Below are 16,155 nucleotides of genomic sequence, written 5' to 3'. Positions count from 1 at the left end.
GGAATGAGACACAGCCAAGAACTGAAAAAAAACCCAATTGGATAGCAAAGTTTCTTTTACAGCTGAGTGAAGTTCTGTTTTCTTTTATGGCAAGTGCCAGAGAATTAGAAAGACAAAGAAAGGTTCCTTTGCCCAGTTTCTCCATGTTGACATACACAGGCACAAATGGCAGCATAAATATCACAGCAACAGAGAAGGCAATCAAAAGCAATGGGAAGGTTGCTGGGTTTGCAAGCACGAGACCAAAAATGAGAGTTATGAGTTGTTAATGTCCATTTAGAGAAGGGGGAGATATGAAAAAGAGGGAATCCTTGATTCTGGGGCTGCAGTGTGACATGGTCACAGGGGCAGCTTGGTGCAGTTTGTCAGCTGTCCGGTTTTCGGCTGTTTGGAGGGCCTGGAAAGGCCCGGGGTGGCCTTGGGGCAGCCCGCGTATCAAAGGACGAGAAGAGGCTTCAGTTCTTCTTTCGGTTTTTATGTTTATTAATTGTTTATCTAAAAGATTTTCTTTCGGCCCGACAGAGCTCTGCTCAGCAGTCAGCCATGAGCACACTCCCCTGCCCTCCGGGCGGTCACCTATCTTTATACCCATGGTTACGTGTACAATATTTATCATTTTTCCCCAATACCATTTATTCTTATTGCCCGGTGCACTTTCAGTAATGACCAATCCTAAAGTGCCACCATCACCTCAGAAGATGGAGGAGGAGAAGAAGAAGAAGAAGAAGGACAGGACACGCCCCAATTCCTCCATCTTACTTCTCTAAACCCCCTGTACAGAAATCCTAAACCCTGTGTCTCACTCTCTAATTAACTGATCCCTTCACCATTCACCCCGGTGAAACTCTCCTATCCTCATACAGGTGTCGTCTCCTGTGTAGGATCAAAGTCCAGCCACCAGACACTTCTGGAACATTCCAGGACTCCCGAGCCCCCCAAGGGTGGTCTCGGTGACACCTCAGTCCTGAGCTGCTGAGATCCCACAGTCAGCGTGAGCTGAATGACACCAGGAGTGCTCCAGAAGGAGCAGGAGAAGGACACTGACCTGCAGGAGAGGGCACATCAACACTCAAGATCATCTCTGGTTTGTGAGTGGTTAAGACTTTTTTCCCCTTCAAACCAAACAAAAATGGTTCTCCAGAAAAATCTCCATTATGCAAAATGGGCTCCTCTGTGTGAATACAGTCCAGAGGATGTCAGCTACATATTTACCCTCTTTAAGTAATTTTTTGCTGAAAATATTTGTCTCCTTGCTCTCCAATCCCTGTAACTCTTCTAACTAAAATAGTTCCTGATAGGAGATACAAGTTTCATAAATGCCAAGACGATTTTGCTGTATGGATTTAAAATGTGTCCTGAACGAAAATAATTGATATTTTGTAGGTTGTTCCTGTTGTTCATGTACATCCCTAATCACTTGAGGTATGTTTAAGCTTTTTAACTGATACTTAGCTCTTTCAAATGAGCAAATTAATCTCCTGGGCGCACAGCAGCTCCTCATACCTGGGGTCACAGTGCAGAAAGTTATTTTTGTTGCTATCTACAGATTGTCTTGACATGCAGCATATACCCACAGGGTCAGAAGAATTGCCCTCTGATTACATGTACAATAATCTGGATGTCCCAAGGTATTCAAGTGGTTAATTAAATATCAAGTAATTGCTAAAACTACTAAGTGACATTTAATTAGTATGTTAATTGATATCAAATTTGTTCTCACTATCTTGTTTTATGTTAATAAAATCCCTAAACATTTCTTGGGAGTAGATTAGGAAACAATGTGCTCCTAATGTACTAATGCAAAACAGCCTTAAGCACCATTCTGCTTGTGGAATGAAACTTCTGACTTCAGTTTTTATTCCACCTGTGATACTTTCTCTATATTTAAACTTACTTTTTGCTCAGGATATATTAGATTCAGGAGTAAATGGTATGGATTTTGACTTTTTAAATGCTGTAATCTATCAAAAGAGGGGTGACTTAAAATAGTCAAAGGCTGTTCCCTTGGGCAGGAAGGATGTGGGGAAAGGGGAGAGCCTGCACCCAGGGCTGATGGCAGGAATGAGTTCCAGGGGAATCTGTGCTCACACCCATCCCAGAGCTGCCAGAATCACAGCTCTCACTGCCTGGGGATCCTGCAGCAGCAAATGCTGCCTCAGAGCTGCTGGTGCACACAAGGAAGGGCGTTCCCCCCTCCTCCTCCTCCTCTCCCCAAGCAACAGTCTGTTCTGCCTCTCTGCTCGAGTCCTCTGACACAGAAATGAGATGTCCTCAGGCCTGGGGCCAGGAAAGGCTGACTGAGCTCCAGAATGACAAGAGCTCCGAGCTTGTCCTTCCCTTCAACCACTAAAATGTTCCTGGTGGCCTCATCAGGAACAGGTGAACTGTCCCAGGTTGAATCCACTAAGAGGAAAAGTTGTTTTGCTGCCATCTAATTGGAGAACACACTGGAAAAAAAATCCTATGAATATTCATGTGAATTTTTAAATTCATTCCTTTCAGCTGTTCTCATGCCTTTTGTGTGTCAGCTTTTTGTGGAGTTTCCTCTGCATTTTATTGGTGCCAATGCACAGAGAGAGTTGGTTTTACATTCAGGATAGCAAAAAAAAAAAGCTAAGTCTAATTTATTCTCCATGAACATTCACACCCAATTACTTCAGAAGAGTCCAACTGGGGAACAGAAACAATGGGGTATGACCACGCACAGGGAAACCACAGAGCTCTGCTGCCAACCCTCCTCAAATTCCAAATCTGGAATGTGCATGGAAGCCCTGAAAAAGGGAACTGGTAGAGCAGGGACTGTCAGAGAACTTTGAATTAGGAATAAAGAAAACTGTGATCTGCTTATTCATGGATGTGTCACAGGAAAAAAAAAAAGAAAAAAAAAAAAGAGGGAAAATTGGAGAAATAAATTATTCATTACAAAGTACTCAGCTCTAGTTTTATGTCACTGAAATGCTGCCATAGAGCTAAGAATCAGCAGAATGATCATGATAGGCAAAGTATGGCACTGATTTTAAACTATTTGTGGATCAATTAATTTGAATTTCTGTGGTTTCTTTTGGATGACTGATTAAAATTTCAGAAATAGTTTCACAAAATACATTTTTTAAGTTTCCCTTTTGATATATTGTGATAATCCCCATTCACGAATAGAATGGTTTTTAGCAAGTGAAATATTTGAAACCTTCTATAAAGAAAAATTGATTTTTTGCTGAATTTGTGTGTAGCCCTTCTATCAGTTCAGAATGTCCTCCAAAGTTAATACTGGTTGTACAACTGGTATACACTGAGGTAATGACACATAAAACTGTAAACATGAATAATACATATGGACAGAAGCCTATTCAGGTGTTGTGTAGACTTAAATTCTTGAAAAATAATGTACAAAAATATTCAGAAATGACATGTTTATCTATAAAAAAATCTTCAAACAAACTTGTCATGGGAGATAAAAGCATTGCTATTATGGCCAGGCTGGACAGGGCTTGGGGCACCCTGGGACAGTGGGAAGTGTCCCTGCCATGGATGAGGGTAGGTTGGGATGAGTTTTAAGGTCCCTTCCAACCCAAACTATTCTGGAATTCTGTGAATAACTGCCTTCAGCCATGAGTGTGAAGCCTGAACCTATGAAATATGAAATAACATAATTGCTCATATGTATTTAGAATATCTTTTTAAAGTAATGATTTTTTTTATCTACAAAAGATTAATGCTTGATTACTAATTTTGTATTCTGAAGTCTTCTGGTAAGAAATGTTTGAGATGAGAAATGTCTCTCAGTTAGGATTGCTGTTTGCTTTGAGTGTGGTTTTGGGCCTCTCTTCTAGGAAATGGCAGAGCAGAAACAGAATCGAGCTTTGGGCTGTAAATCCACCAGCACTGAGGGTAATGCTTTACAGCACTGCTGCTGTTCCTTTTTGTTGCAATATCAGAAAGGTGACCAGTGTTGACCAAGAGTTAAGCCAGTAGTTTGATTATTTTCTGTGCTGCTAATACGATTTCAATTGTTTCAATTATATTTGTTCAGGCATGAAATGCAATATGGATCATTCAGTTAATTAAGAGGTGCAATTTGCTTGAAGTCCTTTGTCCAGCAATGTAAATCTAAGCCCACCAGTTAAAACCTGCCAATGTGAAATAAAAGGTGAAGCACCCACCTGTATAATAAACCTGGCTTTACAATGCAGTTGCAACAAGTCATAGTTTGCAGGTAGATAATAATATATTTTAGCTATTAAAGCTTTCAGAAATCTGTAGTTTAGAAGATCTGACATTTAGCTTATAAAAGTGTATATATATATTTATATTTAAATGTGTATATGTTTATATAATATTCTAATCACTATATTTTTAAAATTTGCTTGCTGCCAACCACAAAAAAACACTTTTCACATCTACCCACATAAATAACAGTGACCTTTCCATGTGTATAAATATAGAGGCACAAAAGCTGAGGCCTGACAAGTTCCTGTTCAGAGTATTTATGAACCATTCTCCTCCAACACTTCAATTACAGAAGGAGCAGACTCCTGATATTTGGTCTGATAATAAGTATATTTCTCTCTACTTCTAAAAGAGTCTGCAAAGAAGCTCGGTTTCTCCTGCTGTTTTGTAGCTGTTTTAAGAGAGGATTTTCTGGTCTCTAGGGCTGCTGCTCTGGGTTGTTTCATGGGCATCAGAATCCCATTAGAGAGAAAAGAACCACACAGCTTGGAGCTGAGCTCATCCAAGGTCCCCTCGACACTGCTGAGCACAGGGATGTTCTTTTGTGCTGCTCCTTCACGTCTGAAAGCATTTCTGCTTTAATTCATTCTCTTTACTTCTGCTGTGCTGAGTATTATTATAGTCTGGTGAGTTCCTGAAAGTGGGAAATGCCAAACAAACAGGTGTCAGACTTCAAAAGAAGCATTTGTCAGGACTTAATGTTCTGAAGCTAAAGGCAACAGCTCAACCTAAATAAGCTCTTCGCAACAGGATTTAAGTTTTCCTAATAAAAAAGTAATAATGGAAAGTAAAGTGCAAATCCAACAGCCTAGAGAGTGGAAGGCTTAGAAAAATGAGCACCATCTGACATGATATCTTGATTTAAAGCCAGTTTGTAGCTCTCAAATCCAAGGGGTCCATCGCTCTCACATCTTTTCTCACCTTGCTGTGTCTGTTCCAGGTTCAGTTTTGAAGGATGTACTCACCTGTAACTCCCATGCAGGACCAGTGAGGGATGTCAATCAGCACAGTATTTAGCATTTTTCCCATCTCACAAGTGCAGCCTTTCCTGTAGGTGGGTTGGAGCCAAGGCTGAACTAAACTGGGGAGTCCCCATCAGCAAAGGCAGCAGCAGGAGCTGAGCTGTGGGCTCAGCAGGTCCCACTCCACTTCTCCTCCTCTCCTTGTGACAGTCATAATTCCATCCTCCAGCTGAGTGCAGGGACAGAGAGACCCTGGGATGTTTGCTTTTCACTGATATTACTCAATGCACTATTGTACTTTAGGTAGAGCCATCTTTTCCATCAGCTCCAGCAAACATTGCTGTGTTTGTTCAGGCATCCCTTAATTAAAAGGCACCAGCTCTGATGGAAACACTCAAATGAAACGTGCTCACAGTGTGCTTTTTCCCAATATATCTGGATTTATCCCTCAAACAAATGTCTATTGTGATTCCTCATGACCAGCAGCTCCGGAATCAGATGTGAATGCCTGGATCAGGCTGCAGCCTGTGCTGTTCTCAGCATGACAATTTTGGTGAGGAAAAATAAAATCGGACCCTCGCAGCATTGCTAGGCAATGTCTGATCAGGGCTGAGGCACAGATGTACAGAAAGGCACAGGAGAACACTCACATGTATTAATGAGATTATTTGTGGGCTTCTGGCATGCCTATGATTTGTCTTTTGGCTGGAACAGATGCATTGAAAGAGGAGTGAGTGTGTGTCTGTGTAACAATGCCATGTCAAGGAGCCTTTAAAATCGGGTTTGAAGGCATGGGGATAAGGAGCTATAGATTATTATCATTAGAATGAAAGGGAAAAAAGCAAAAATAGCTCTGTGCAAGGAAAACAATTCATATGCTGTGCTGGAACACAGTTCCATCTTCTGTCTTTGCAGCATTGCTCTATGACGGATGGTGGGACTCAAAGTCCTCCATAAATTCAGGTGGCAAAGCCCCAGACACAACAAAAACAGATGAATTTTACTGATCTTCACCCTTGAATGGCTCCTTTGCAGTTTTTTCCTCATGGCTGCATTCTGTACATGTCCACCTTAGCAGAGGCAAGAGGTTTCTATGAGGATGAACAAAGGATTTTCCTGCACTTGTTGTGTTGATGCATCCTCAACGTGTCTGGGTGTTCAGTGGAAAATGTACCAAAAATATCTTCAGAAAATTTTGCTCATATTAGAAAAACTAATGTCTTTCAGGATGCAAGGACGTTTTTTGACACCTGTGCCTAATTTGTCAAGTGATTTTGTTTGGTGGTGCCTTCTGATAGCTGCAATAAATTTTCTGACTCCATCTTGTGCTTTTACTTCTTTTCAGTTCTTGCATCAAAACAGCCAGAATGCTTTCTTTTCTTCCTAGGGTTTACTTTTTCCTGTTGCTATGATTTACTAATATACTTGGTTTTCTAACATCATTGCGGGAAAACTACGACATTTATTTATTTATTTATTTATTTATTTATTTGTATACATTATTCCTTTGGTATATGTGTATATCCATTTATATTCTGCCTTGCATGTCTCACGGGCCTGTGATGGCTTCTGGCTCCTGCTCAGTGCAGACAGAGTTTGAAATGTTACCAGGAAATCCAAAGGAAGGATTAGCAATTGTCCAGTTGGTGTTTTTTTGGGGTTTACTCATGTAAAATGTGCATTTCTTCTCATAAGGACAAATTCAGGAATCTCTTTCACTGCACTACAATTCATCCCACCACCTTTCCAGTTCTGATTCAAATCAAGGGCCGAGGGAAAACCTTGCATGGGTCCTGATATAATCAGCTCAGTGTTATTATTTCCTTTTCCTTGATGGAGAAAAGATCAGCCCAGACTTCCAAAAATCATGGGAGAGATTTCTGGGAGGAAATTCCATCTGCAATAACTAAAATTTAACCATTACAAGGAATCCAAAAGAAGCTACACAAATAACTCTACAGCCCCAACCACAGCAGGCTGTTGGGTCCATTTGTAATACTTGATAAAATCAATGCATTTAAAGAGAAGGAAAGCAGAATTTATAAATGTAGAATTCCAGTGAAATAGTCCCATGCATAACTGCTGCCCTATAAATGAACAATAGCAGCTCATATTCTACCTTTTTAATACAAGTCAGTGTCAGAAGTTGTGTTCTCTGGGCTTGCAAAGATTGAAATTGGATCTAAATTATGGATGTTTTCCTCTGACCTGTATGGTAAATGATCAAGGATTATAGAAGTCTCATGCAATAATCTGCTCTGCATATATATTTAAAGAGAGCTGTATGAATATTCAAAAATGATTGTTTCTCCCATTTCAAAGAATAAAAGAAATAGAGCTGTTCTGCTGTCTTACATAAAACATTTCTCCCAAGGTCAGAGGGAGAGGTCAGAGCCACAATAAAGTCACTCCTGAGAGTGATTTGCCACGTGATCTTTTCTGTGTTTTGAAAGGTCACAGTCTATGTGGGACAAATTTAATAAACTGATCCCAGAAGTATTGTATCCAATTTCTGAGGAAACATTCCAGAATGCCAGAATTGGGATTTTGCTACACTGAAATGCCAACTGGTTTGTGATGTTTTGTCTTGTAATTATGAAGGTGGCTCAGCTCCAGCTGAACCAATGATTGTTCTGTCCCTTCTCAAAGAGAAAATAAAGTTTATCTAAAATGTCTGAGCACCAATATTAGAAATGGTTCAAAGTGATAACTTGGATCTGCTTTCTTCTTTTCTGAACAGAACCTGAAGGAGTGAATGGTATTAATGAGGAGTACAACATAATTAACCAGCTGCTGGACAATCAGCACCTAAAGGAGTGTGCACCTTTTGAGAAACACTGGATGGGCATTTCTGCTGCATGCAGAAAATGGCCTGATAAAAGCTGAGTCTCAGGTCCTTTCTGCTGTTCCTAGTGAAATAAGGATCTTTTAAAAAGGAATAACTGATCTATAATAAAGGTAGTGTACACAGAGATAGCCATCAAAGGCTTTCATTTTAAGAATTGCTTTAAATAATTTTAGTTTAATTTATATTTATAATATTATATATGTAGTTGTATAAGATCACTTAAGATGACTTTTCATCTTTATTTGCCTTACACCTGTGATATACACAAGTGATATTACACTTCATTTTACACTTTCCACAGTATTACCTGTGAATGCAATGCACTCTCTCTGTGGGCACAGGCTGGACTGTAATTGTGGATGTAGATTATTGGTGACAGAACAAAACACTGACTACCGGTGGATATTTCTTTTTTCAATATGTGGTAGCAGAATGAAGATGCTGTAGCTCTGTGCACAGAGGCAAATCTCAGTTTCAGCCTGTGTGGATGTAATCATTATTTCCTTCTTGCTGACTCTGCTTCACTATTGATCATGCCATGCATTTCAGCAGGCTGGGCTGATTTCAGCTGGTGAATGTAACATCAGCCTCCGTGACAATTACAGCTGAACACCATTTGTTTTCTATGAAACACAGTAAATTTTTCTATTACATTTGCTTCTGGCATCCCCAACACTGCTCAACCACTGGTTTTGTGTCTCTGCTTACACAGATTGTTTTTTCCCTTACAGGTATTTGTGGGCATCTGTCACATGAGCCTCAGTGGGGGCGATCCTGCTGTGCTGATGAGAATAAACCAAAAGGAGATGCTTGACTTGATGTTTCCTGTCCGTGTCTGATTAAGTGTGTGCTACCAGGGGCCATCCAGCCCAAACCTCACCAGCTCTTTGTGCAGTATCTAGTACAGATCCTTGGGGGCTGGGGAAATCAGAACAGAGCAAACACAGCCTCAGAGAAGGAGCAGTTGGAGCCTGCAGACAATGTGGAGCATTTCTTCAGAGCAGCAAAGCTCGGGCTTGGGACTGAAACCTAAAGGTAACAACTGAAATTATTTTAGTGTTGTTTTTTCTCAGAAACTTCCCTGAGGCCCCAAACACTTTTTATTCCTTCCCCTGTGCCAGAAGCACCAATTCATTCCCACACAGGATTCAAATTCTGCAGCTGTTCCCTCAATAACTTTCACAATGCAGTTAGTTATTGCTAATACAAAAAATCTATAGCACACTATAAAGTGGAAATATAATACAATAGATTTAGGGGCTGGGCACCTCTCTGAAGACTTAAGGAAGCCATACAGGAACTGTGCAGGGTTTGTATGGCAAATTTAAAATTTCCTGATGGAAAAGCATCAACATAAATTGTTTTATGACATCTTCTTCCTCTCCAGAGAGGGAACAACCTGAATTGGTGGGGGAAGGAAAATGAGAGGCAGGACATGGACCCACTGCCCACAATGGGAGGATGCTCCTGGATCTGGGCTCCTCCTCAGCCCCTGCAGCTGCAACATCTTTAGATCACCCTGAATATTGAAATGGAAAATATGGAAGATGTGCAGTGTCTGTTACTGAGCTTCAAAATTCCTTTAACTGCTACCAAATTGCTGCTTCAGTGGGAACTTTAATGGGCAGAGCCAGCCCCAGCTATGATGAAGTGTGACAGGTTCTCTTTCTTTGCCTATAAAATGCTTAATGGTAGATAATCAGAAACTTTTTACTGAGAAATCTTCTTCACTGTTACTTTCCATTTCAGTTATTTAAAGTGGGATTCTTCTTTCTCATTTAACTCTGGGTTATGTAATTTACCCTGATGGAACAGAGAACAGAACTTCATCTTATGGAGGAGGGGAAAAATGTACATCTGCACAAGTTATACGTCTAATTATTGCAGCAGTTCAGGGACCTGTTGTTTAAACAATTTCTTACATAACATATTGAAGCAATCTCACTCAAAATACCTGGTTCTGCTATTTATTTTCTATTTGTTTGACTGATGTCGGTTTCAAAAGCAAACCAAAAAATTTTTACATTTTTATTTTAAAAGTCATTTACTTGTGGCTGTTCAATCAATGTGTATCTTCTGTTGTCACATTTGGTTATAAAAAACACATTATTTTGATATAAAATCACAAATGAATCACAAAATGCTGTTCTACCTTTATAATGCAGCTTGTCTTCATTTATTAAATGTTATTTATTAATTATTTATTTGTTAACTAGTTAAATGTGGGCTGTATTTAATGGTGTCATGGTTTCAGCCCAGCAGCTGCTCAGTCAGGAGCCACCTTCCATGAGTTCCTTAAACATCCTGGACCCATCAGGCCATAAAAAACCAGCACAAGTGGAAATAAAAGTTTTGACTCCAGAATCTTGATGCATTTGAAATTTTATGCCCTTTGTCAACCTGGGTTTTTTTGTTCCTTAATGAGTCCATATATTGTTGTCTATTGTTCTTCATCTTCCCGTAAGGGAAAAACAGAGGCAATTATAACTTAATAACATTCTCTGTGCTAAGAATGTGTGGTGACAGATAATGAAGTCCAATATCCCGATCTGATTACAAGTTGCTCTTTAGTTGGGGGACAAATAACTACAAGATGGCAATGTCAGAGCAAGGAACACTTACATGATGAAATATTAATGAAAATACATTGCACTTATGTCTCAATGACATCTAAATGGGAATCAGTTATCAGATCTTGAGTGTTTGCTACAAATTCCTACTCTGCAAAAGAAAAAAAAAAAATCCAATGAACTTTAAAAATGTCAGCCAGCAGGGCTTTCAAATACATAATTTACTAGTTTGTTGGCTTCCTATAAATGGATAATAATAAACTCATAGCTAAAAGCAAGCTCATAAATGCTGAATCAAAAAAGGGAAGAACACCATGAAATGATAGATGCAGAGCTCTGCATGGTGGTAATTTTCTTCTAAGGAGAAATTGTAGCTGTGCTGTTAAAGCTGTGAATGGAAACCTTGACAGAGCAATGTTTCCTTCCCCACAGAAGGATCTGTGCCACTGTTTCTGCATTGTGCAGAAATGCAGGAGCAACAGTGCTGGAATTGCAGCTGGAGTTTGATGGACTTCCCTGAGCATTATATTTTCATAGCCTGCCTAGTTAGGCTCGCCTCTTTGATACACTCTCATACTTATTTATTTAAACATATGAAAAATAGACTGTTCTATTAATCAGGGGGCAGAATGAAGTCATTTCTCATGGAGAAGTTTTAATCTTAATCAAAAATTGACCTATGTGTTCTATGTTAAAAAGGCATATATTATTGAATGGTATTAATAGAACCTTTAATGTTAAAATACTTGATACCAGCCAAAATTAGATTCTATTTTAAGCCAGTACTCTGGGCTGAATGGCAATGAAAGCCTCTCATTTTTTTGGTTTGATTTTTAGTGGCAGCCAGACTGGAGTTGAAAGTCAGTTCTGCTGCTGAGGCTGGGGCTGCTGCCTGACACTTCAGCCCCATCTCCACAGAGCTCCTCTTCCCTTGCTGGTGCAGTCTGTTCAGCCAGGAGGGGAAAATTGACCTGGGCAGGGCAGGGAATGGAAGAAAGCCTCAAAGTGCTCAGCTCATGGGGACTGTTCGGCCTTTCATTTGGATATTTTCATTTCTGATACCACCACAATTCCCCTGCCACAGAGGGTTTGGGCTGTGAGCTCGAGCTACAATTTGAGTAAAGCCCAGCTCAGGCTGGAGGGTTGGGAGCAGCCACAGAGGCTCTGCTCAGCTCCTGTGTCAGCATTCCTGGGTTTGGGTGGGGACATTCCCACCCTCATCTCTTCTGGACGTGGTTTCAGGAAATGGCTTAGGATGGGTACCCAGAGCCATGCTGGGACATTCTGGTACAGCACAAATTCAGTTAGAAAAGGTTAAGAAATTCTTTCTTCCGAAATTTATATTGTATCATAACAAGAAAAAAACCCTCAACTAAATATTTGGCACAGAGCTATTTAGGTAAATTGTATTTATGTAGAATAAATCCAGGAAGTGTAAAACTAATTGATAATTAGACCAATTTTTGCAGGTTTATATTCTAAAAAAATTAAATCCTAAAGCTCAGACATCTAGCCTTAAAAAAAAGGAACTGACTTAATTAAAGCACTGTTATAACAATGATTTAATTGGATTTCTTTTCTGTTCATATGAAAATCTTTGTCATAAGAATGAGCTCCAGCATTGTGGAATATTAATATGGGACTTATTCTTACTCACACTACCTAGTCACATGGTAGGCCTTAAACCTGAGAAATAATGTTTAATTTAAGCATTAAACCCCTTCAACTTACTTATCCTAGCTTTTTAAAAAAATTATTCAAGTATCTAGCAGTGTGCTAAATATCTTACCTGTGGTCTAGCACCTCAATGAGCCTGGCTGGGAGAAGATGAACTCCACAGGTTCCTTCCAGCCTCAGCATTTCTGGGATTCTGTGCCATCCACGGGTGATGTGATACCTGGTGATCCAGGTGAAAGCCACGCAGGGGGAAGGAGAGCAAGCTGGCCAGAGGGTTTCCAGCTGAGCTGGATTTTTGGAGAACCCTGAGCACATCACCCAGTGCTTTCTGAGCTTTTTGGAACCATTAACAGACTTCAAAATAAATTCCTTAATGGCCTGTTTTGCTGTGCGAAATGGTGAACTGTCAAATATTTGTGTCTGATGTGGTACAAGTGAGTTTACAGGAATCACCTTGGTCTGCTCATGTCCCATGATTCATTTATTTCTAACTGGAAAACAGAACAGCAGTGCTTTTGTAGGGATCATTAGGCAATTCCTCCTGCTCCCCACCAGGATCCCCACAGATTCCTCACAGATCCCCCTGAACACAGCCAGGCAATGGGGATGATGCAATCCATGGAAAGTACAATAAATTAATCAACCTGGCTGGGAGCAGCAGAGGTACAGCTAGACATTAGAATCTAACCTGAGAACTACATTTACATGCAACAGGACCTTTCTCCGTTAAAGCTTAACTCCACTGAGTTTGGGCTGGGTTTGTATTTTGCAAGGCACACAATCAATCTTGTGCAAAACCCCTTAGTGGAACAGCCTTGTGCAATCAGAGATTCCTGGGATTTGCACACTGCAGTGCCTTTGCTGAGCTGCAACCAGTGGCTCTAAAATCTGAACATTTAAATCCCATTAAAGAATTATCTGTGTGGAAGATGTTTTATGTGATAATATACACAACAACACATCTCAGACTCCATTAGGTCTTTGCTCGTGTATAATGTGGATCGGCTCAATTAGTCTTTGCCAAATGACTCACTAAAATTAATTCTTGCAGGTGGACACATGACTAAATTTGAAACAAAATCTGCATCTCTTTTCATGCACTGCAAAGCCCTGTAAAAGAGATATACATTAGGTAAAGAAATTACTGTTCTCTATAGTAGAATTTAGAATAATGGAATCACAGAATGACCTTGGCTGGAAGAGACCTCAAAGATCATCCAGTGCCACTCCTGCCATGGCAGGGACACCTTCCACTGTCCCAGGGTGCTCCAGCCTGGCCTTGGGCACTGCCAGGGGTCCAGGGGCAGCCACAGCATCTCTGGGCCAGGGCCTCACCTTCCTCACAGGAAGTAATTCCATCATGACATCTAATCTTAACCTACTGGTTTTCTGTTTTAAGTCATTTGCCAACCATAAAAATGCTTCAGATGTTTTAATGGGATTTATACACTTAAAAGTGCTGTGTAGCCTCTCAGGGAGAGGCTGCTGTGTATTGCAAAGATGTACAAAATGCACCAGCAGCCGCTTCCCGTCTCCTCAGCACAGGGAATGGGCAAGGAGCACCAGGGCTCGGTTTTTAAGGAGTAACACATTGTGCAATGCATTCTGTAACGTTAAAGATGCTTTATTCTTATATTGTATCCCTCATTTCCCATCCCCACTTCTGCCATCTGAACTCCAGCAGCAGGAGCACTTCCCAACACCTGACTGAAGGTTTCAGCTGCATCCCAACATTACCCTGGGAGCAACTTTGGGGCAAACTTCAGACTTTGAGTCCACTGCTGGGTTTTTCAGCATGAAGCACAATCTCATGGGCTCCGAGGGAAGGGGAGGGGGCTGCAGCCGCCCCCAGGTGGTGCCAGGGTCAGAGGGAGCTCCCGGTGCCTCTTTAAATGCAGGGGAGGTGTGGGAGCAGCTGCTTCAGCTCTGCACTCAGCCACCAGGACCTGCAGCAGCCTGTGAAGGTGAGGGAGCAGTGAGGAAAGGTCAGTGCAGCTATTATGTTTCTATGGATTAAACAGCTTTTCCTCACATATATATGAATCTATAGCGAATTCCCCTGTAGCCTTAGAGGTCAGTAATTATTGACTGTGGTGTGGTGCAGCTGTACTTTTACTGCATCATTAGAGGAACTTCTTCCACTCTGGTGCTTCCAGAGATGTCTCCAATCGTGTCCCAGGACGCTTGTGAAGATGCATTGTGTGATTTCTCATTTTCTTACAGGGAAAATGCTTTCTGTCTCTTGAATATTTTCATTCTCGTGTTACTTACAGGCAGCTTAACATTCAGCGTTAGGGGGTTGTGCTTTGTGTGGGTGGGGAGTGTTAATGGAGCTCGTCATCTGCTCAGAATTCTCTTTTCCAGCAGCCCTGGGGGCGTGTGTGGGTGTGTCTGTACCTGCGGATAAACCCCAGGAATCGCTCAGGGAAGGGCAGGAGCTCCTGGGTGAGGAGTGGCCGCTCCTGGTAAAGCACAGAAATATTGGATGAGGGGAAAATGGAAAAGGAGACCCAGCAAAGCACAGGAGGCTTTGGCTGGGATATATAGCAGTGACCTGTATTGGCTTTGCCTGAAATACACGAGCTCCATACCCCAGTTCTGGCAGCAGTGGCAGCGAATATTTAACACAAGTCACAACTTTTACACTTCCACGTTTCATATTCAATATATCTTTCTAAGTGTGTTATTCATCGTAGCCAAAGTGATATAAACAAATCCTGCTCTGCAGGCTGCTGTTTACTCTCCAAGTGGCATTTTAAGAGCAAACCTTCCCTCCCTGACATAACGCAGTGACAAATTGCAGCTAATACTTCTCCATCCACCAGCAAAGGAGCACAGCAGTGCTGAGGATTTATTTAGTAGGGAGCTGCGGAGCATATGTAACTGGCTGGCATTTTTAGTGCCCTGCCTTGATTTTGAGACAGCTTTGGTTAAACATAGCTTCTCTTCTTTGTCCTTGACTATTTAAAGAATTATTTTTATTTTTTTTTTTTTTCCGTTTGCTGTTTTTCTTTCATAAACCCAAGAAAATCTCCAAAAGCTTATTGGTAAAAAATCATCAGATAATTTTATACAATTTCCAAGAACCTGTTTAGGTAAGGGGGGGGGAGGAATGGGGAAATATGAATGGGATGAAAGACAATAAAAGATATTTGATAGTACTCAGATCTATTTTTTTTCAAAAGCTATCGAAATCTCTATATTAATATAAGACTTTTCACTCATTTGGCATTTTTTGTCTTCCTCTGAGACTGCCTTTCAAAGGCTTTGAAATGTGCTAATTTAATTTTTCTGTTGCTCCCCATCAAAATTGTTCTTCATCCCAGCATAATGGCAGCAGATACTTAAAAAGGAAAAACCATATTACAGAAAATCAAGAGAAATTATGATTATTAGATCATTTTTGAAAGAGTTTGGTTCTACTCAAGTCTTTCTGATCAGCCTGCTACTATCAGCTGAGGAGGGCTCAGATAATAATCACTTTAAGCCTGTCTGGGGTACAGGAGTATCAAAATCTGACAAAGCAGAGGTAAATTTGCCTTGTTCTTCAGGCTTCCTCCAGCACCACTGGCTTGAAATTTGCAATAATTAAGAGGGAATAACGGACTTTTAATGGTGTAATTATATTTCAAATATGCCCACCCTCAGCAGAATGTGCTTCTTGTCCCTCAAATTCACAGGGTAATGCATCCTGAGTGTTTGGGCAGAGCCAGTCTGAACCAGCCAGGAGTTCTGAGCAGGATCTTTTTTATTATGTGGAATTTTGAGGATTTCCTTCCAATATTTTGATATGGATAAAATCCCAAGTTTTGATGACTGGTATTATTTATGTTTCCATACTGAATTCTCTGCCCTCATTGTTTGTAAGGTA

General features: G+C 40.7%; 1 long non-coding RNA gene across 1 annotated transcript; it reads left to right on the top strand.

Annotated features, from left to right (window-relative positions):
- The first annotated feature begins 7,343 nt into the window (after positions 1 to 7,343).
- Positions 7,344 to 10,624, top strand: LOC141730886 (uncharacterized). Its single transcript, XR_012582741.1, has 3 exons — positions 7,344 to 8,147; positions 8,769 to 9,072; positions 9,425 to 10,624. It is a non-coding gene; the product is annotated as an uncharacterized LOC141730886 (long non-coding RNA).
- The last annotated feature ends 5,531 nt before the right edge of the window (positions 10,625 to 16,155 follow it).

The sequence above is a fragment of the Zonotrichia albicollis genome, chromosome 14, assembly GCF_047830755.1.
Source record: "Zonotrichia albicollis isolate bZonAlb1 chromosome 14, bZonAlb1.hap1, whole genome shotgun sequence".
NCBI lineage: Eukaryota > Metazoa > Chordata > Aves > Passeriformes > Passerellidae > Zonotrichia > Zonotrichia albicollis.
Note: the sequence above shows the minus strand (reverse complement) of the source record. Positions and strands in the feature narration are given on the sequence as shown.